This window comes from Nerophis ophidion, linkage group LG06 (genome assembly GCF_033978795.1).
Source record: "Nerophis ophidion isolate RoL-2023_Sa linkage group LG06, RoL_Noph_v1.0, whole genome shotgun sequence".
Taxonomy (NCBI): Eukaryota; Metazoa; Chordata; class Actinopteri; order Syngnathiformes; family Syngnathidae; genus Nerophis; species Nerophis ophidion.
In genome coordinates, this window is record NC_084616.1 from 37,346,653 (window position 1) to 37,365,389 (window position 18,737).

Consider the following 18,737-nt stretch of genomic DNA (forward strand, 5'->3'; position numbering starts at 1 on the left):
AAAATACCTGATTCTGCTAAAACTCACATAAATTCAATATTAAAGGCTTTTTAAGACAAATTTCATATTTGGTTTTGGAGTTATGATTATAAACCTTTCATATTTAGGATGACAGTTACACTGTTAAATTGAATAAAAAAACTAACTTGTGTCTTTGCAAACCTTACAAAAGATCATTTTTCTAGTACAACTAACCAAAATACATATCTCTAGGCATTATTAGCCATTTTGCATGTGTTGTTTAGAAGTTATGTTTGAATACATTTTTATTGCTTTTTTCGCATTATTATCATGATTCTAAGAACATTATTGTCATATTGAGTAAAAAACAACTTTTTGCATTTGCAAGATTTAAAAAGGCATATGTTTCGAGTAAAACTCCCAAAGATGCATTATTTCAGGCATTAATAGCCATTTTTCATGTGTGGTGTAGGAGTTATGTTTAAATAACTTTCATATTGAGTGTTACAGTATACAGTCATATTGAGTAAAACCTCATTTTTGTATTTGCAAACCATTGAAAAACAACTGTATCTAGTAAAACTCACATGTATTCAATATCACAGACATTTTTAGACATTTTGCACGTTTGGATTAGGAATTATGTTTGAATACATTTTTATTGCTTTGTTCGCATTATCTCAGGATTCTAAGTACATTACTGTCAAATTGAGTAACAAATCAAATTTTGTTTTTGCAAACCTTACCAAATGTTTTTTTTTTCTGGAAAACTCTCGAAGATGCATTTCTTCAGGCATTATTAGACATTTTGCATGTGTATTTTTGGAGTTATGTTTCAAAAACTGTCATTTTGAGTGTGACCAATATGAGTTCAGTAAAATCTAATATTTGTATTTGTGTTTCTTTCCAAAATACCTTATTCTGCTAAAACTTACATAAATTCAATATTAAAGGCTTTTTAAGACAAATTTCATATTTGGTTTTGGAGTTATGATTATAAACCTTTCATATTTAGTATGACATTTGCACTGTTATATTGAATAAAAAAACTAACTTGTTTCTTTCCAAACCTTACAAAAGATCATTTTTCTAGTACAACTAACCAAAATACATATCTCTAGGCATTATTAGCCATTTTGCATGTGTTGTTTAGAAGTTATGTTTGAATACATTTTCATTGCTTTTTTCGCATTATCTCATGATTCTAAGAACATTATTGTCATATTGAGTAAAAAACAACTTTTTGCATTTGCAAGATTTAAAAAGGCATATGTTTCGAGTAAAACTCCCAAAGATGCATTATTTCAGGCATTATTAGCCATTTTTCATGTGTGGTGTAGGAGTTATGTTTAAATAACTTTCATATTGAGTGTTACAGTATACAGTCATATTGAGTAAAACCTCATTTTTGTATTTGCAAACCATTGAAAAACAACTGTATCTAGTAAAACTCACATGTATTCAATATCACAGACATTTTTAGACATTTTGCACGTTTGGATTAGGAATTATGTTTGAATACATTTTTATTGCTTTGTTCGCATTATCTCAGGATTCTAAGTACATTACTGTCAAATTGAGTAACAAATCAAATTTTGTTTTTGCAAACCTTACCAAATGTTTTTTTTTCTGGAAAACTCTCGAAGATGCATTTCTTCAGGCATTATTAGACATTTTGCATGTGTATTTTTGGAGTTATGTTTCAAAAACTGTCATTTTGAGTGTGACCAATATGAGGCCAGTAAAATCTAATATTTGTATTTGTGATTCTTTCCAAAATACCTAATTCTGCTAAAACTCACATAAATTCAATATTAAAGGCTTTTTAAGACAAATGTCATATTTGGTTTTTGGAGTTATGATTATAAACCTTTCATATTTAGGATGACAGTTACACTGTTAAATTGAATAAAAAAACTAACTTGTGTCTTTGCAAACCTTACAAAAGATAATTTTTCTAGTACAACTAACAAAAAAACATATCTCTAGGCATTAATAGCCATTTTGCATGTGTTGTTTAGAAGTTATGTTTGAATACATTTGTATTGCTTTTTTCGCATTATCTCAGGATTCTAAGACTATTATAGTCAAATTGAGTAAAAAACAACTTTTTGCATTTGCAAGATTTAAAAAAGCATATGTTTCGAGTAAAACTCCCAAAGATGCATTATTTCAGGCATTAATAGCCATTTTTCATGTGTGGTGTAGGAGTTATGTTTAAATAACTGTCATATTGAGTGTTACAGTATACAGTCATATTGAGTAAAACCTCATTTTTGTATTTGCAAACCATAGAAAAACAACTGTATCTAGTAAAACTCACATGTATTCAATATCACAGGCATTTTTAGACATTTTGCACGTTTGGATTAGGAATTATGTTTGAATACATTTTTATTGCTTTTTTCGCATTATCTCAGGATTCTAAGTACATTACTGTCAAATTGAGTAACAAATCAAATTTTGTTTTTGCAAACCTTACCAAATGTTTTTTTTTTTCAGGAAAACTCTCGAAGATGCATTTCTTCAGGCATTATTAGACATTTTGCATGTGTATTTTTGGAGTTATGTTTCAAAAACTGTCATTTTGAGTGTGACCAATATGAGGCCAGTAAAATCTTATATTTGTATTTGTGATTCTTTCCAAAATACCTGATTCTGCTAAAACTCACATAAATTCAATATTAAAGGCTTTTTAAGACAAATTTAATAATTGGTTTTGGAGTTATGATTATAAACCTTTCATATTTAGGATGACAGTTACACTGTTAAATTGAATAAAAAAACTAACTTGTGTCTTTGCAAACCTTACAAAAGATCGTATTTCTAGTACAACTAACAAAAAAACATATCTCTAGGCATTATTAGCCATTTTGCATGTGTTGTTTAGAAGTTATGTTTGAATACATTTTTATTGCTTTTTTCGCATTATCTCAGGATTCTAAGACTATTATAGTCATATTGAGTAAAAAACAACTTTTTGCATTTGCAAGATTTAAAAAACCATATCTTTCGAGTAAAACTCCCAAAGATGCATTATTTCAGGCATTATTAGCCATTTTTCATGTGTGGTGTAGGAGTTATGTTTAAATAACTGTCATATTGAGTGTTACAGTATACAGTTATATTGAGTAAAACCTCATTTTTGTATTTGCAAACCATTGAAAAACAACTGTATCTAGTAAAACTCACATGTATTCAATATCACAGGCATTTTTAGACATTTTGCACGTTTGGATTAGGATTTATGTTTGAATACATTTTTATTGCTTTTTTCGCATTATCTCAGGATTCTAAGTACATTACTGTCAAATTGAGTAACGAATCAAATTTTGTTTTTGCAAACCTTACCAAATGTTTTTTTTCTGGAAAACTCTCGAAGATGCATTTCTTCAGGCATTATTAGACATTTTGCATGTGTATTTTTGGAGTTATGTTTCAAAAACTGTCATTTTGAGTGTGACCAATATGAGGCCAGTAAAATCTAATATTTGTATTTGTGATTCTTTCCAAAATACCTGATTCTGCTAAAACTCACATAAATTCAATATTAAAGGCTTTTTAAGACAAATTTCATATTTGGTTTTGGAGTTATGATTATAAACCTTTCATATTTAGGATGACAGTTACACTGTTAAATTGAATAAAAAAACTAACTTGTGTCTTTGCAAACCTTACAAAAGATCATTTTTCTAGTACAACTAACCAAAAAACATATCTCTAGGCATTATTAGCCATTTTGCATGTGTTGTTTAGAAGTTATGTTTGAATACATTTTTATTGCTTTTTTCGCATTATCTCAGGATTCTAAGACTATTATAGTCATATTGAGTAAAAAACTACTTTTTGCATTTGCAAGATTTAAAAAAGCATATGTTTCGAGTAAAACTCCCAAAGATGCATTATTTCAGGCATTATTAGCCATTTTTCATGTGTGGTGTAGGAGTTATGTTTAAATAACTGTCATTTTGAGTGTTACAGTATACAGTCATATTGAGTAAAACCTCATTTTTGTATTTGCAAACCATTGAAAAACAACTGTATCTAGTAAAACTCACATGTATTCAATATCACAGGCATTTTTAGACATTTTGCACGTTTGGATTAGGAATTATGTTTGAATACATTTTTATTGCTTTTTTCGCATTATCTCAGGATTCTAAGTACATTACTGTCAAATTGAGTAACAAATCAAATTTTGTTTTTGCAAACCTTACCAAATGTTTTTTTTTCTGGAAAACTCTCGAAGATGCATTTCTTCAGGCATTATTAGACATTTTGCATGTGATTTTTTGGAGTTATGTTTCAAAAACTGTCATTTTGAGTGTGACCAATATGAGTTCAGTAAAATCTAATATTTGTATTTGTGATTCTTTCCAAAATACCTGATTCTGCTAAAACTCACATAAATTCAATATTAAAGGCTTTTTAAGACAAATGTCATATTTGGTTTTGGAGTTATGATTATAAACCTTTCATATTTAGTATGACAGTTACACTGTTATATTAAATAAAAAAACTAACTTGTGTCTTTGCAAACCTTACAAAAGATCATTTTTCTAGTACAACTAACAAAAAAATATATCTCTAGGCATTATTAGCCATTTTGCATGTGTTGTTTAGAAGTTATGTTTGAATACATTTTTATTGCTTTTTTCACATTATCTCAGGAGTCTAAGACTATTATAGTCATATTGACTAAAAAACTACTTTTTGCATTTGCAAGATTTAAAAAGGCATATGTTTCGAGTAAAACTCCCAAAGATGCATTATTTCAGGCATTATTAGCCATTTTTCATGTGTGGTGTAGGAGTTATGTTTAAATAACTTTCATATTGAGTGTTACAGTATACAGTCATATTGAGTAAAACCTCATTTTTGTATTTGCAAACCATTGAAAAACAACTGTATCTAGTAAAACTCACATGTATTCAATATCACAGACATTTTTAGACATTTTGCACGTTTGGATTAGGAATTATGTTTGAATACATTTTTATTGCTTTGTTCGCATTATCTCAGGATTCTAAGTACATTACTGTCAAATTGAGTAACAAATCAAATTTTGTTTTTGCAAACCTTACCAAATGTTTTTTTTCTGGAAAACTCTCGAAGATGCATTTCTTCAGGCATTATTAGACATTTTGCATGTGTATTTTTGGAGTTATGTTTCAAAAACTGTCATTTTGAGTGTGACCAATATGAGGCCAGTAAAATCTAATATTTGTATTTGTGATTCTTTCCAAAATACCTGATTCTGCTAAAACTCACATAAATTCAATATTAAAGGCTTTTTAAGACAAATTTCATATTTGGTTTTGGAGTTATGATTATAAACCTTTCATATTTAGGATGACAGTTACACTGTTAAATTGAATAAAAAAACTAACTTGTGTCTTTGCAAACCTTACAGAAGATCATATTTCTAGTACAACTAACAAAAAAACATATCTCTAGGCATTATTAGCCATTTTGCATGTGTTGTTTAGAAGTTATGTTTGAATACATTTGTATTGCTTTTTTCGCATTATCTCAGGATTCTAAGACTATTATAGTCAAATTGAGTAAAAAACAACTTTTTGCATTTGCAAGATTTAAAAAAGCATATGTTTCGAGTAAAACTCCCAAAGATGCATTATTTCAGGCATTATTAGCCATTTTTCATGTGTGGTGTAGGAGTTATGTTTAAATAACTGTCATATTGAGTGTTACAGTATACAGTCATATTGAGTAAAACCTCATTTTTGTATTTGCAAACCATAGAAAAACAACTGTATCTAGTAAAACTCACATGTATTCAATATCACAGGCATTTTTAGACATTTTGCACGTTTGGATTAGGAATTATGTTTGAATACATTTTTATTGCTTTTTTCGCATTATCTCAGGATTCTAAGTACATTACTGTCAAATTGAGTAACAAATCAAATTTTGTTTTTGCAAACCTTACCAAATGTTTTTTTTTTTTCAGGAAAACTCTCGAAGATGCATTTCTTCAGGCATTATTAGACATTTTGCATGTGTATTTTTGGAGTTATGTTTCAAAAACTGTCATTTTGAGTGTGACCAATATGAGGCCAGTAAAATCTTATATTTGTATTTGTGATTCTTTCCAAAATACCTGATTCTGCTAAAACTCACATAAATTCAATATTAAAGGCTTTTTAAGACAAATTTAATAATTGGTTTTGGAGTTATGATTATAAACCTTTCATATTTAGGATGACAGTTACACTGTTAAATTGAATAAAAAAACTAACTTGTGTCTTTGCAACCCTTACAAAAGATCGTATTTCTAGTACAACTAACAAAAAAACATATCTCTAGGCATTATTAGCCATTTTGCATGTGTTGTTTAGAAGTTATGTTTGAATACATTTTTATTGCTTTTTTCGCATTATCTCAGGATTCTAAGACTATTATAGTCATATTGAGTAAAAAACTACTTTTTGCATTTGCAAGATTTAAAAAGGCATATGTTTCGAGTAAAACTCCCAAAGATGCATTATTTCAGGCATTATTAGCCATTTTTCATGTGTGGTGTAGGAGTTATGTTTAAATAACTTTCATATTGAGTGTTACAGTATACAGTCATATTGAGTAAAACCTCATTTTTGTATTTGCAAACCATTGAAAAACAACTGTATCTAGTAAAACTCACATGTATTCAATATCACAGACATTTTTAGACATTTTGCACGTTTGGATTAGGAATTATGTTTGAATACATTTTTATTGCTTTGTTCGCATTATCTCAGGATTCTAAGTACATTACTGTCAAATTGAGTAACAAATCAAATTTTGTTTTTGCAAACCTTACCAAATGTTTTTTTTCTGGAAAACTCTCGAAGATGCATTTCTTCAGGCATTATTAGACATTTTGCATGTGTATTTTTGGAGTTATGTTTCAAAAACTGTCATTTTGAGTGTGACCAATATGAGGCCAGTAAAATCTAATATTTGTATTTGTGATTCTTTCCAAAATACCTGATTCTGCTAAAACTCACATAAATTCAATATTAAAGGCTTTTTAAGACAAATTTCATATTTGGTTTTGGAGTTATGATTATAAACCTTTCATATTTAGGATGACAGTTACACTGTTAAATTGAATAAAAAAACTAACTTGTGTCTTTGCAAACCTTACAAAAGATCATATTTCTAGTACAACTAACAAAAAAAAACATATCTCTAGGCATTATTAGCCATTTTGCATGTGTTGTTTAGAAGTTATGTTTGAATACATTTGTATTGCTTTTTTCGCATTATCTCAGGATTCTAAGACTATTATAGTCAAATTGAGTAAAAAACAACTTTTTGCATTTGCAAGATTTAAAAAAGCATATGTTTCGAGTAAAACTCCCAAAGATGCATTATTTCAGGCATTATTAGCCATTTTTCATGTGTGGTGTAGGAGTTATGTTTAAATAACTGTCATATTGAGTGTTACAGTATACAGTCATATTGAGTAAAACCTCATTTTTGTATTTGCAAACCATAGAAAAACAACTGTATCTAGTAAAACTCACATGTATTCAATATCACAGGCATTTTTAGACATTTTGCACGTTTGGATTAGGAATTATGTTTGAATACATTTTTATTGCTTTTTTCGCATTATCTCAGGATTCTAAGTACATTACTGTCAAATTGAGTAACAAATCAAATTTTGTTTTTGCAAACCTTACCAAATGTTTTTTTTCTGGAAAACTCTCGAAGATGCATTTCTTCAGGCATTATTAGACATTTTGCATGTGTATTTTTGGAGTTATGTTTCAAAAACTGTCATTTTGAGTGTGACCAATATGAGGCCAGTAAAATCTAATATTTGTATTTGTGATTCTTTCCAAAATACCTGATTCTGCTAAAACTCACATAAATTCAATATTAAAGGCTTTTTAAGACAAATTTCATATTTGGTTTTGGAGTTATGATTATAAACCTTTCATATTTAGGATGACAGTTACACTGTTAAATTGAATAAAAAAACTAACTTGTGTCTTTGCAAACCTTACAAAAGATCATTTTTCTAGTACAACTAACCAAAATACATATCTCTAGGCATTATTAGCCATTTTGCATGTGTTGTTTAGAAGTTATGTTTGAATACATTTTTATTGCTTTTTTCGCATTATTATCATGATTCTAAGAACATTATTGTCATATTGAGTAAAAAACAACTTTTTGCATTTGCAAGATTTAAAAAGGCATATGTTTCGAGTAAAACTCCCAAAGATGCATTATTTCAGGCATTAATAGCCATTTTTCATGTGTGGTGTAGGAGTTATGTTTAAATAACTTTCATATTGAGTGTTACAGTATACAGTCATATTGAGTAAAACCTCATTTTTGTATTTGCAAACCATTGAAAAACAACTGTATCTAGTAAAACTCACATGTATTCAATATCACAGACATTTTTAGACATTTTGCACGTTTGGATTAGGAATTATGTTTGAATACATTTTTATTGCTTTGTTCGCATTATCTCAGGATTCTAAGTACATTACTGTCAAATTGAGTAACAAATCAAATTTTGTTTTTGCAAACCTTACCAAATGTTTTTTTTTTCTGGAAAACTCTCGAAGATGCATTTCTTCAGGCATTATTAGACATTTTGCATGTGTATTTTTGGAGTTATGTTTCAAAAACTGTCATTTTGAGTGTGACCAATATGAGTTCAGTAAAATCTAATATTTGTATTTGTGTTTCTTTCCAAAATACCTTATTCTGCTAAAACTTACATAAATTCAATATTAAAGGCTTTTTAAGACAAATTTCATATTTGGTTTTGGAGTTATGATTATAAACCTTTCATATTTAGTATGACATTTGCACTGTTATATTGAATAAAAAAACTAACTTGTTTCTTTCCAAACCTTACAAAAGATCATTTTTCTAGTACAACTAACCAAAATACATATCTCTAGGCATTATTAGCCATTTTGCATGTGTTGTTTAGAAGTTATGTTTGAATACATTTTCATTGCTTTTTTCGCATTATCTCATGATTCTAAGAACATTATTGTCATATTGAGTAAAAAACAACTTTTTGCATTTGCAAGATTTAAAAAGGCATATGTTTCGAGTAAAACTCCCAAAGATGCATTATTTCAGGCATTATTAGCCATTTTTCATGTGTGGTGTAGGAGTTATGTTTAAATAACTTTCATATTGAGTGTTACAGTATACAGTCATATTGAGTAAAACCTCATTTTTGTATTTGCAAACCATTGAAAAACAACTGTATCTAGTAAAACTCACATGTATTCAATATCACAGACATTTTTAGACATTTTGCACGTTTGGATTAGGAATTATGTTTGAATACATTTTTATTGCTTTGTTCGCATTATCTCAGGATTCTAAGTACATTACTGTCAAATTGAGTAACAAATCAAATTTTGTTTTTGCAAACCTTACCAAATGTTTTTTTTTCTGGAAAACTCTCGAAGATGCATTTCTTCAGGCATTATTAGACATTTTGCATGTGTATTTTTGGAGTTATGTTTCAAAAACTGTCATTTTGAGTGTGACCAATATGAGGCCAGTAAAATCTAATATTTGTATTTGTGATTCTTTCCAAAATACCTAATTCTGCTAAAACTCACATAAATTCAATATTAAAGGCTTTTTAAGACAAATGTCATATTTGGTTTTTGGAGTTATGATTATAAACCTTTCATATTTAGGATGACAGTTACACTGTTAAATTGAATAAAAAAACTAACTTGTGTCTTTGCAAACCTTACAAAAGATAATTTTTCTAGTACAACTAACAAAAAAACATATCTCTAGGCATTAATAGCCATTTTGCATGTGTTGTTTAGAAGTTATGTTTGAATACATTTGTATTGCTTTTTTCGCATTATCTCAGGATTCTAAGACTATTATAGTCAAATTGAGTAAAAAACAACTTTTTGCATTTGCAAGATTTAAAAAAGCATATGTTTCGAGTAAAACTCCCAAAGATGCATTATTTCAGGCATTAATAGCCATTTTTCATGTGTGGTGTAGGAGTTATGTTTAAATAACTGTCATATTGAGTGTTACAGTATACAGTCATATTGAGTAAAACCTCATTTTTGTATTTGCAAACCATAGAAAAACAACTGTATCTAGTAAAACTCACATGTATTCAATATCACAGGCATTTTTAGACATTTTGCACGTTTGGATTAGGAATTATGTTTGAATACATTTTTATTGCTTTTTTCGCATTATCTCAGGATTCTAAGTACATTACTGTCAAATTGAGTAACAAATCAAATTTTGTTTTTGCAAACCTTACCAAATGTTTTTTTTTTTCAGGAAAACTCTCGAAGATGCATTTCTTCAGGCATTATTAGACATTTTGCATGTGTATTTTTGGAGTTATGTTTCAAAAACTGTCATTTTGAGTGTGACCAATATGAGGCCAGTAAAATCTTATATTTGTATTTGTGATTCTTTCCAAAATACCTGATTCTGCTAAAACTCACATAAATTCAATATTAAAGGCTTTTTAAGACAAATTTAATAATTGGTTTTGGAGTTATGATTATAAACCTTTCATATTTAGGATGACAGTTACACTGTTAAATTGAATAAAAAAACTAACTTGTGTCTTTGCAAACCTTACAAAAGATCGTATTTCTAGTACAACTAACAAAAAAACATATCTCTAGGCATTATTAGCCATTTTGCATGTGTTGTTTAGAAGTTATGTTTGAATACATTTTTATTGCTTTTTTCGCATTATCTCAGGATTCTAAGACTATTATAGTCATATTGAGTAAAAAACAACTTTTTGCATTTGCAAGATTTAAAAAACCATATCTTTCGAGTAAAACTCCCAAAGATGCATTATTTCAGGCATTAATAGCCATTTTTCATGTGTGGTGTAGGAGTTATGTTTAAATAACTTTCATATTGAGTGTTACAGTATACAGTCATATTGAGTAAAACCTCATTTTTGTATTTGCAAACCATTGAAAAACAACTGTATCTAGTAAAACTCACATGTATTCAATATCACAGACATTTTTAGACATTTTGCACGTTTGGATTAGGAATTATGTTTGAATACATTTTTATTGCTTTGTTCGCATTATCTCAGGATTCTAAGTACATTACTGTCAAATTGAGTAACAAATCAAATTTTGTTTTTGCAAACCTTACCAAATGTTTTTTTTTCTGGAAAACTCTCGAAGATGCATTTCTTCAGGCATTATTAGACATTTTGCATGTGTATTTTTGGAGTTATGTTTCAAAAACTGTCATTTTGAGTGTGACCAATATGAGTTCAGTAAAATCTAATATTTGTATTTGTGTTTCTTTCCAAAATACCTTATTCTGCTAAAACTTACATAAATTCAATATTAAAGGCTTTTTAAGACAAATTTCATATTTGGTTTTGGAGTTATGATTATAAACCTTTCATATTTAGTATGACATTTGCACTGTTATATTGAATAAAAAAACTAACTTGTTTCTTTGCAAACCTTACAAAAGATCATTTTTCTAGTACAACTAACCAAAATACATATCTCTAGGCATTATTAGCCATTTTGCATGTGTTGTTTAGAAGTTATGTTTGAATACATTTTCATTGCTTTTTTCGCATTATCTCATGATTCTAAGAACATTATTGTCATATTGAGTAAAAAACAACTTTTTGCATTTGCAAGATTTAAAAAGGCATATGTTTCGAGTAAAACTCCCAAAGATGCATTATTTCAGGCATTATTAGCCATTTTTCATGTGTGGTGTAGGAGTTATGTTTAAATAACTTTCATATTGAGTGTTACAGTATACAGTCATATTGAGTAAAACCTCATTTTTGTATTTGCAAACCATTGAAAAACAACTGTATCTAGTAAAACTCACATGTATTCAATATCACAGACATTTTTAGACATTTTGCACGTTTGGATTAGGAATTATGTTTGAATACATTTTTATTGCTTTGTTCGCATTATCTCAGGATTCTAAGTACATTACTGTCAAATTGAGTAACAAATCAAATTTTGTTTTTGCAAACCTTACCAAATGTTTTTTTTCTGGAAAACTCTCGAAGATGCATTTCTTCAGGCATTATTAGACATTTTGCATGTGTATTTTTGGAGTTATGTTTCAAAAACTGTCATTTTGAGTGTGACCAATATGAGGCCAGTAAAATCTAATATTTGTATTTGTGATTCTTTCCAAAATACCTGATTCTGCTAAAACTCACATAAATTCAATATTAAAGGCTTTTTAAGACAAATGTCATATTTGGTTTTTGGAGTTATGATTATAAACCTTTCATATTTAGGATGACAGTTACACTGTTAAATTGAATAAAAAAACTAACTTGTGTCTTTGCAAACCTTACAAAAGATCATTTTTCTAGTACAACTAACAAAAAAACATATCTCTAGGCATTAATAGCCATTTTGCATGTGTTGTTTAGAAGTTATGTTTGAATACATTTGTATTGCTTTTTTCGCATTATCTCAGGATTCTAAGACTATTATAGTCAAATTGAGTAAAAAACAACTTTTTGCATTTGCAAGATTTAAAAAAGCATATGTTTCGAGTAAAACTCCCAAAGATGCATTATTTCAGGCATTATTAGCCATTTTTCATGTGTGGTGTAGGAGTTATGTTTAAATAACTGTCATATTGAGTGTTACAGTATACAGTCATATTGAGTAAAACCTCATTTTTGTATTTGCAAACCATAGAAAAACAACTGTATCTAGTAAAACTCACATGTATTCAATATCACAGGCATTTTTAGACATTTTGCACGTTTGGATTAGGAATTATGTTTGAATACATTTTTATTGCTTTTTTCGCATTATCTCAGGATTCTAAGTACATTACTGTCAAATTGAGTAACAAATCAAATTTTGTTTTTGCAAACCTTACCAAATGTTTTTTTTTTTCAGGAAAACTCTCGAAGATGCATTTCTTCAGGCATTATTAGACATTTTGCATGTGTATTTTTGGAGTTATGTTTCAAAAACTGTCATTTTGAGTGTGACCAATATGAGGCCAGTAAAATCTAATATTTGTATTTGTGATTCTTTCCAAAATACCTGATTCTGCTAAAACTCACATAAATTCAATATTAAAGGCTTTTTAAGACACATTTCATATTTGGTTTTGGAGTTATGATTATAAACCTTTCATATTTAGGATGACAGTTACACTGTTAAATTGAATAAAAAAACTAACTTGTGTCTTTGCAAACCTTACAAAAGATCATATTTCTAGTAGAACTAACAAAAAAACATATCTATAGGCATTATTAGCCATTTTGCATGTGTTGTTTAGAAGTTATGTTTGAATACATTTTTATTGCTTTTTTCGCATTATCTCAGGATTCTAAGACTATTATAGTCATATTGAGTAAAAAACTACTTTTTGCATTTGCAAGATTTAAAAAAGCACATGTTTCGAGTAAAACTCCCAAAGATGCATTATTTCAGGCATTATTAGCCATTTTTCATGTGTGGCGTACGAGTTATGTTTAAATAACTGTCATATTGAGTGTTACAGTATACAGTTATATTGAGTAAAACCTCATTTTTGTATTTGCAAACCATTGAAAAACAACTGTATCTAGTAAAACTCACATGTATTCAATATCACAGGCATTTTTAGACATTTTGCACGTTTGGATTAGGAATTATGTTTGAATACATTTTTATTGCTTTTTTCGCATTATCTCAGGATTCTAAGTACATTACTGTCAAATTGAGTAACAAATCAAATTTTGTTTTTGCAAACCTTACCAAATGTTTTTTTTTCTGGAAAACTCTCGAAGATGCATTTCTTCAGGCATTATTAGACATTTTGCATGTGTATTTTTGGAGTTATGTTTCAAAAACTGTCATTTTGAGTTTGACCAATATGAGTTCAGTAAAATCTAATATTTGTATTTGTGATTCTTTCCAAAATACCTGATTCTGCTAAAACTCACATAAATTCAATATTAAAGGCTTTTTAAGACAAATGTCATATTTGGTTTTGGAGTTATGATTATAAACCTTTCATATTTAGTATGACAGTTACACTGTTATATTAAATAAAAAAACTAACTTGTGTCTTTGCAAACCTTACAAAAGATCATTTTTCTAGTACAACAAACAAAAAAATATATCTCTAGGCATTATTAGCCATTTTGCATGTGTTGTTTAGAAGTTATGTTTGAATACATTTTTATTGCTTTTTTCACATTATCACAGGAGTCTAAGACAATTATAGTCATATTGACTAAAAAACTACTTTTTGCATTTGCAAGATTTAAAAAGGCATATGTTTCGATTAAAACTCCCAAAGATGCATTATTTCAGGCATTATTAGCCATTTTTCATGTGTGGTGTAGGAGTTATGTTTAAATAACTTTCATATTGAGTGTTACAGTATACAGTCATATTGAGTAAAACCTCATTTTTGTATTTGCAAACCATTGAAAAACAACTGTATCTAGTAAAACTCACATGTATTCAATATCACAGACATTTTTAGACATTTTGCACGTTTGGATTAGGAATTATGTTTGAATACATTTTTATTGCTTTTTTCGCATTATCTCAGGATTCTAAGTACATTACTGTCAAATTGAGTAACAAATCAAATTTTGTTTTTGCAAACCTTACCAGATGTTTTTTTTCTGGAAAACTCTCGAAGATGCATTTCTTCAGGCATTATTAGACATTTTGCATGTGTATTTTTGGAGTTATGTTTCAAAAACTGTCATTTTGAGTGTGACCAATATGAGGCCAGTAAAATCTAATATTTGTATTTGTGATTCTTTCCAAAATACCTGATTCTGCTAAAACTCACATAAATTCAATATTAAAGGCTTTTTAAGACAAATTTCATATTTGGTTTTGGAGTTATGATTATAAACCTTTCATATTTAGGATGACAGTTACACTGTTAAATTGAATAAAAAAACTAACTTGTGTCTTTGCAAACCTTACAAAAGATCATTTTTCTAGTACAACTAACCAAAATACATATCTCTAGGCATTATTAGCCATTTTGCATGTGTTGTTTAGAAGTTATGTTTGAATACATTTTTATTGCTTTTTTCGCATTATTATCATGATTCTAAGAACATTATTGTCATATTGAGTAAAAAACAACTTTTTGCATTTGCAAGATTTAAAAAGGCATATGTTTCGAGTAAAACTCCCAAAGATGCATTATTTCAGGCATTAATAGCCATTTTTCATGTGTGGTGTAGGAGTTATGTTTAAATAACTTTCATATTGAGTGTTACAGTATACAGTCATATTGAGTAAAACCTCATTTTTGTATTTGCAAACCATTGAAAAACAACTGTATCTAGTAAAACTCACATGTATTCAATATCACAGACATTTTTAGACATTTTGCACGTTTGGATTAGGAATTATGTTTGAATACATTTTTATTGCTTTGTTCGCATTATCTCAGGATTCTAAGTACATTACTGTCAAATTGAGTAACAAATCAAATTTTGTTTTTGCAAACCTTACCAAATGTTTTTTTTTTCTGGAAAACTCTCGAAGATGCATTTCTTCAGGCATTATTAGACATTTTGCATGTGTATTTTTGGAGTTATGTTTCAAAAACTGTCATTTTGAGTGTGACCAATATGAGTTCAGTAAAATCTAATATTTGTATTTGTGTTTCTTTCCAAAATACCTTATTCTGCTAAAACTTACATAAATTCAATATTAAAGGCTTTTTAAGACAAATTTCATATTTGGTTTTGGAGTTATGATTATAAACCTTTCATATTTAGTATGACATTTGCACTGTTATATTGAATAAAAAAACTAACTTGTTTCTTTGCAAACCTTACAAAAGATCATTTTTCTAGTACAACTAACCAAAATACATATCTCTAGGCATTATTAGCCATTTTGCATGTGTTGTTTAGAAGTTATGTTTGAATACATTTTCATTGCTTTTTTCGCATTATCTCATGATTCTAAGAACATTATTGTCATATTGAGTAAAAAACAACTTTTTGCATTTGCAAGATTTAAAAAGGCATATGTTTCGAGTAAAACTCCCAAAGATGCATTATTTCAGGCATTATTAGCCATTTTTCATGTGTGGTGTAGGAGTTATGTTTAAATAACTGTCATATTGAGTGTTACAGTATACAGTCATATTGAGTAAAACCTCATTTTTGTATTTGCAAACCATAGAAAAACAACTGTATCTAGTAAAACTCACATGTATTCAATATCACAGGAATTTTTAGACATTTTGCACGTTTGGATTAGGAATTATGTTTGAATACATTTTTATTGCTTTTTTCGCATTATCTCAGGATTCTAAGTACATTACTGTCAAATTGAGTAACAAATCAAATTATGTTTTTGCAAACCTTACCAAATGTTTTTTTTCTGGAAAACTCTCGAAGATGCATTTCTTCAGGCATTATTAGACATTTTGCATGTGTATTTTTGGAGTTATGTTTCAAAAACTGTCATTTTGAGTGTGACCAATATGAGGCCAGTAAAATCTAATATTTGTATTTGTGATTCTTTCCAAAATACCTGATTCTGCTAAAACTCACATAAATTCAATATTAAAGGTTTTTTAAGACAAATTTCATATTTGGTTTTGGAGTTATGATTATAAACCTTTCATATTTAGGATGACAGTTACACTGTTAAATTGAATAAAAAAACTAACTTGTGTCTTTGCAAACCTTACAAAAGATCATATTTCTAGTACAACTAACAAAAAAAACATATCTCTAGGCATTATTAGCCATTTTGCATGTGTTGTTTAGAAGTTATGTTTGAATACATTTGTATTGCTTTTTTCGCATTATCTCAGGATTCTAAGACTATTATAGTCAAATTGAGTAAAAAACAACTTTTTGCATTTGCAAGATTTAAAAAAGCATATGTTTCGAGTAAAACTCCCAAAGATGCATTATTTCAGGCATTATTAGCCATTTTTCATGTGTGGTGTAGGAGTTATGTTTAAATAACTGTCATATTGAGTGTTACAGTATACAGTCATATTGAGTAAAACCTCATTTTTGTATTTGCAAACCATAGAAAAACAACTGTATCTAGTAAAACTCACATGTATTCAATATCACAGGAATTTTTAGACATTTAGCACGTTTGGATTAGGAATTATGTTTGAATACATTTTTATTGCTTTTTTCGCATTATCTCAGGATTCTAAGTACATTACTGTCAAATTGAGTAACAAATCAAATTATGTTTTTGCAAACCTTACCAAATGTTTTTTTTCTGGAAAACTCTCGAAGATGCATTTCTTCAGGCATTATTAGACATTTTGCATGTGTATTTTTGGAGTTATGTTTCAAAAACTGTCATTTTGAGTGTGACCAATATGAGGCCAGTAAAATCTAATATTTGTATTTGTGATTCTTTCCAAAATACCTGATTCTGCTAAAACTCACATAAATTCAATATTAAAGGCTTTTTAAGACAAATTTCATATTTGGTTTTGGAGTTATGATTATAAACCTTTCATATTTAGGATGACAGTTACACTGTTAAATTGAATAAAAAAACTAACTTGTGTCTTTGCAAACCTTACAAAAGATCGTATTTCTAGTACAACTAACAAAAAAACATATCTCTAGGCATTATTAGCCATTTTGCATGTGTTGTTTAGAAGTTATGTTTGAATACATTTTTATTGCTTTTTTCGCATTATCTCAGGAGTCTAAGACTATTATAGTCATATTGAGTAAAAAACAACTTTTTGCATTTGCAAGATTTAAAAAAGCATATGTTTCGAGTAAAACTCCCAAAGATGCATTATTTCAGGCATTATTAGCCATTTTTCATGTGTGGTGTAGGAGTTATGTTTAAATAACTGTCATATTGAGTCTTACAGTAAACAGTTATATTGAGTAAAACCTCATGTTTGTATTTGCAAACCATTGAAAAACAAATGTATCTAGTAAAACTCACATGTATTCAAAATCACAGGCATTTTTAGACATTTTGCACGTTTGGATTAGGAATTATGTTTGAATACATTTTTATTGCTTTTTTCGCATTATTTCAGGATTCTAAGTACATTACTGTCAAATTGAGTAACAAATCAAATTTTGTTTTTGCAAACCTTACCAAATGTTTTTTTTCTGGAAGACTCTCGAAGATGCATTTCTTCAGGCATTATTAGACATTTTGCATGTGTATTTTTGGAGTTATGTTTCAAAAACTGTCATTTTGAGTGTGACCAATATGAGTTCAGTAAAATCGAATTTTTGTATTTGTGATTCTTTCCAAAATACCTGATTCTGCTAAAACTCACATAAATTCAATAATAAAGACTTTTTAAGACAAATTTCATATTTGGTTTTGGAGTTATAATTATAAACCTTTCATATTTAGTATGACATTTGCACTGTTAAATTGAATAAAAAAACTAACTTGTGTCTTTGCAAACCTTACAAAAGATCATTTTTCTAGTACAACTAACCTAAATACATATCTCTAGGCATTATTAGCTATTTTGCATGTGTTGTTTAGAAGTTATGTTTGAATAAATTTTTATTGCTTTTTTCGCATTATCTCATGAGTCTAAGACTATTATAGTCATATTGAGTAAAAAACTACTTTTTGCATTTGCAAGATTTAAAAAAGCATATGTTTCGAGTAAAACTCCCAAAGATGCATTATTTCAGGCATTATTAGCCATTTTTCATGTGTGGTGTAGGAGTTATGTTTAAATAACTGTCATATTGAGTGTTACAGTATACAGTCATATTGAGTAAAACCTCATTTTTGTATTTGCAAACCATT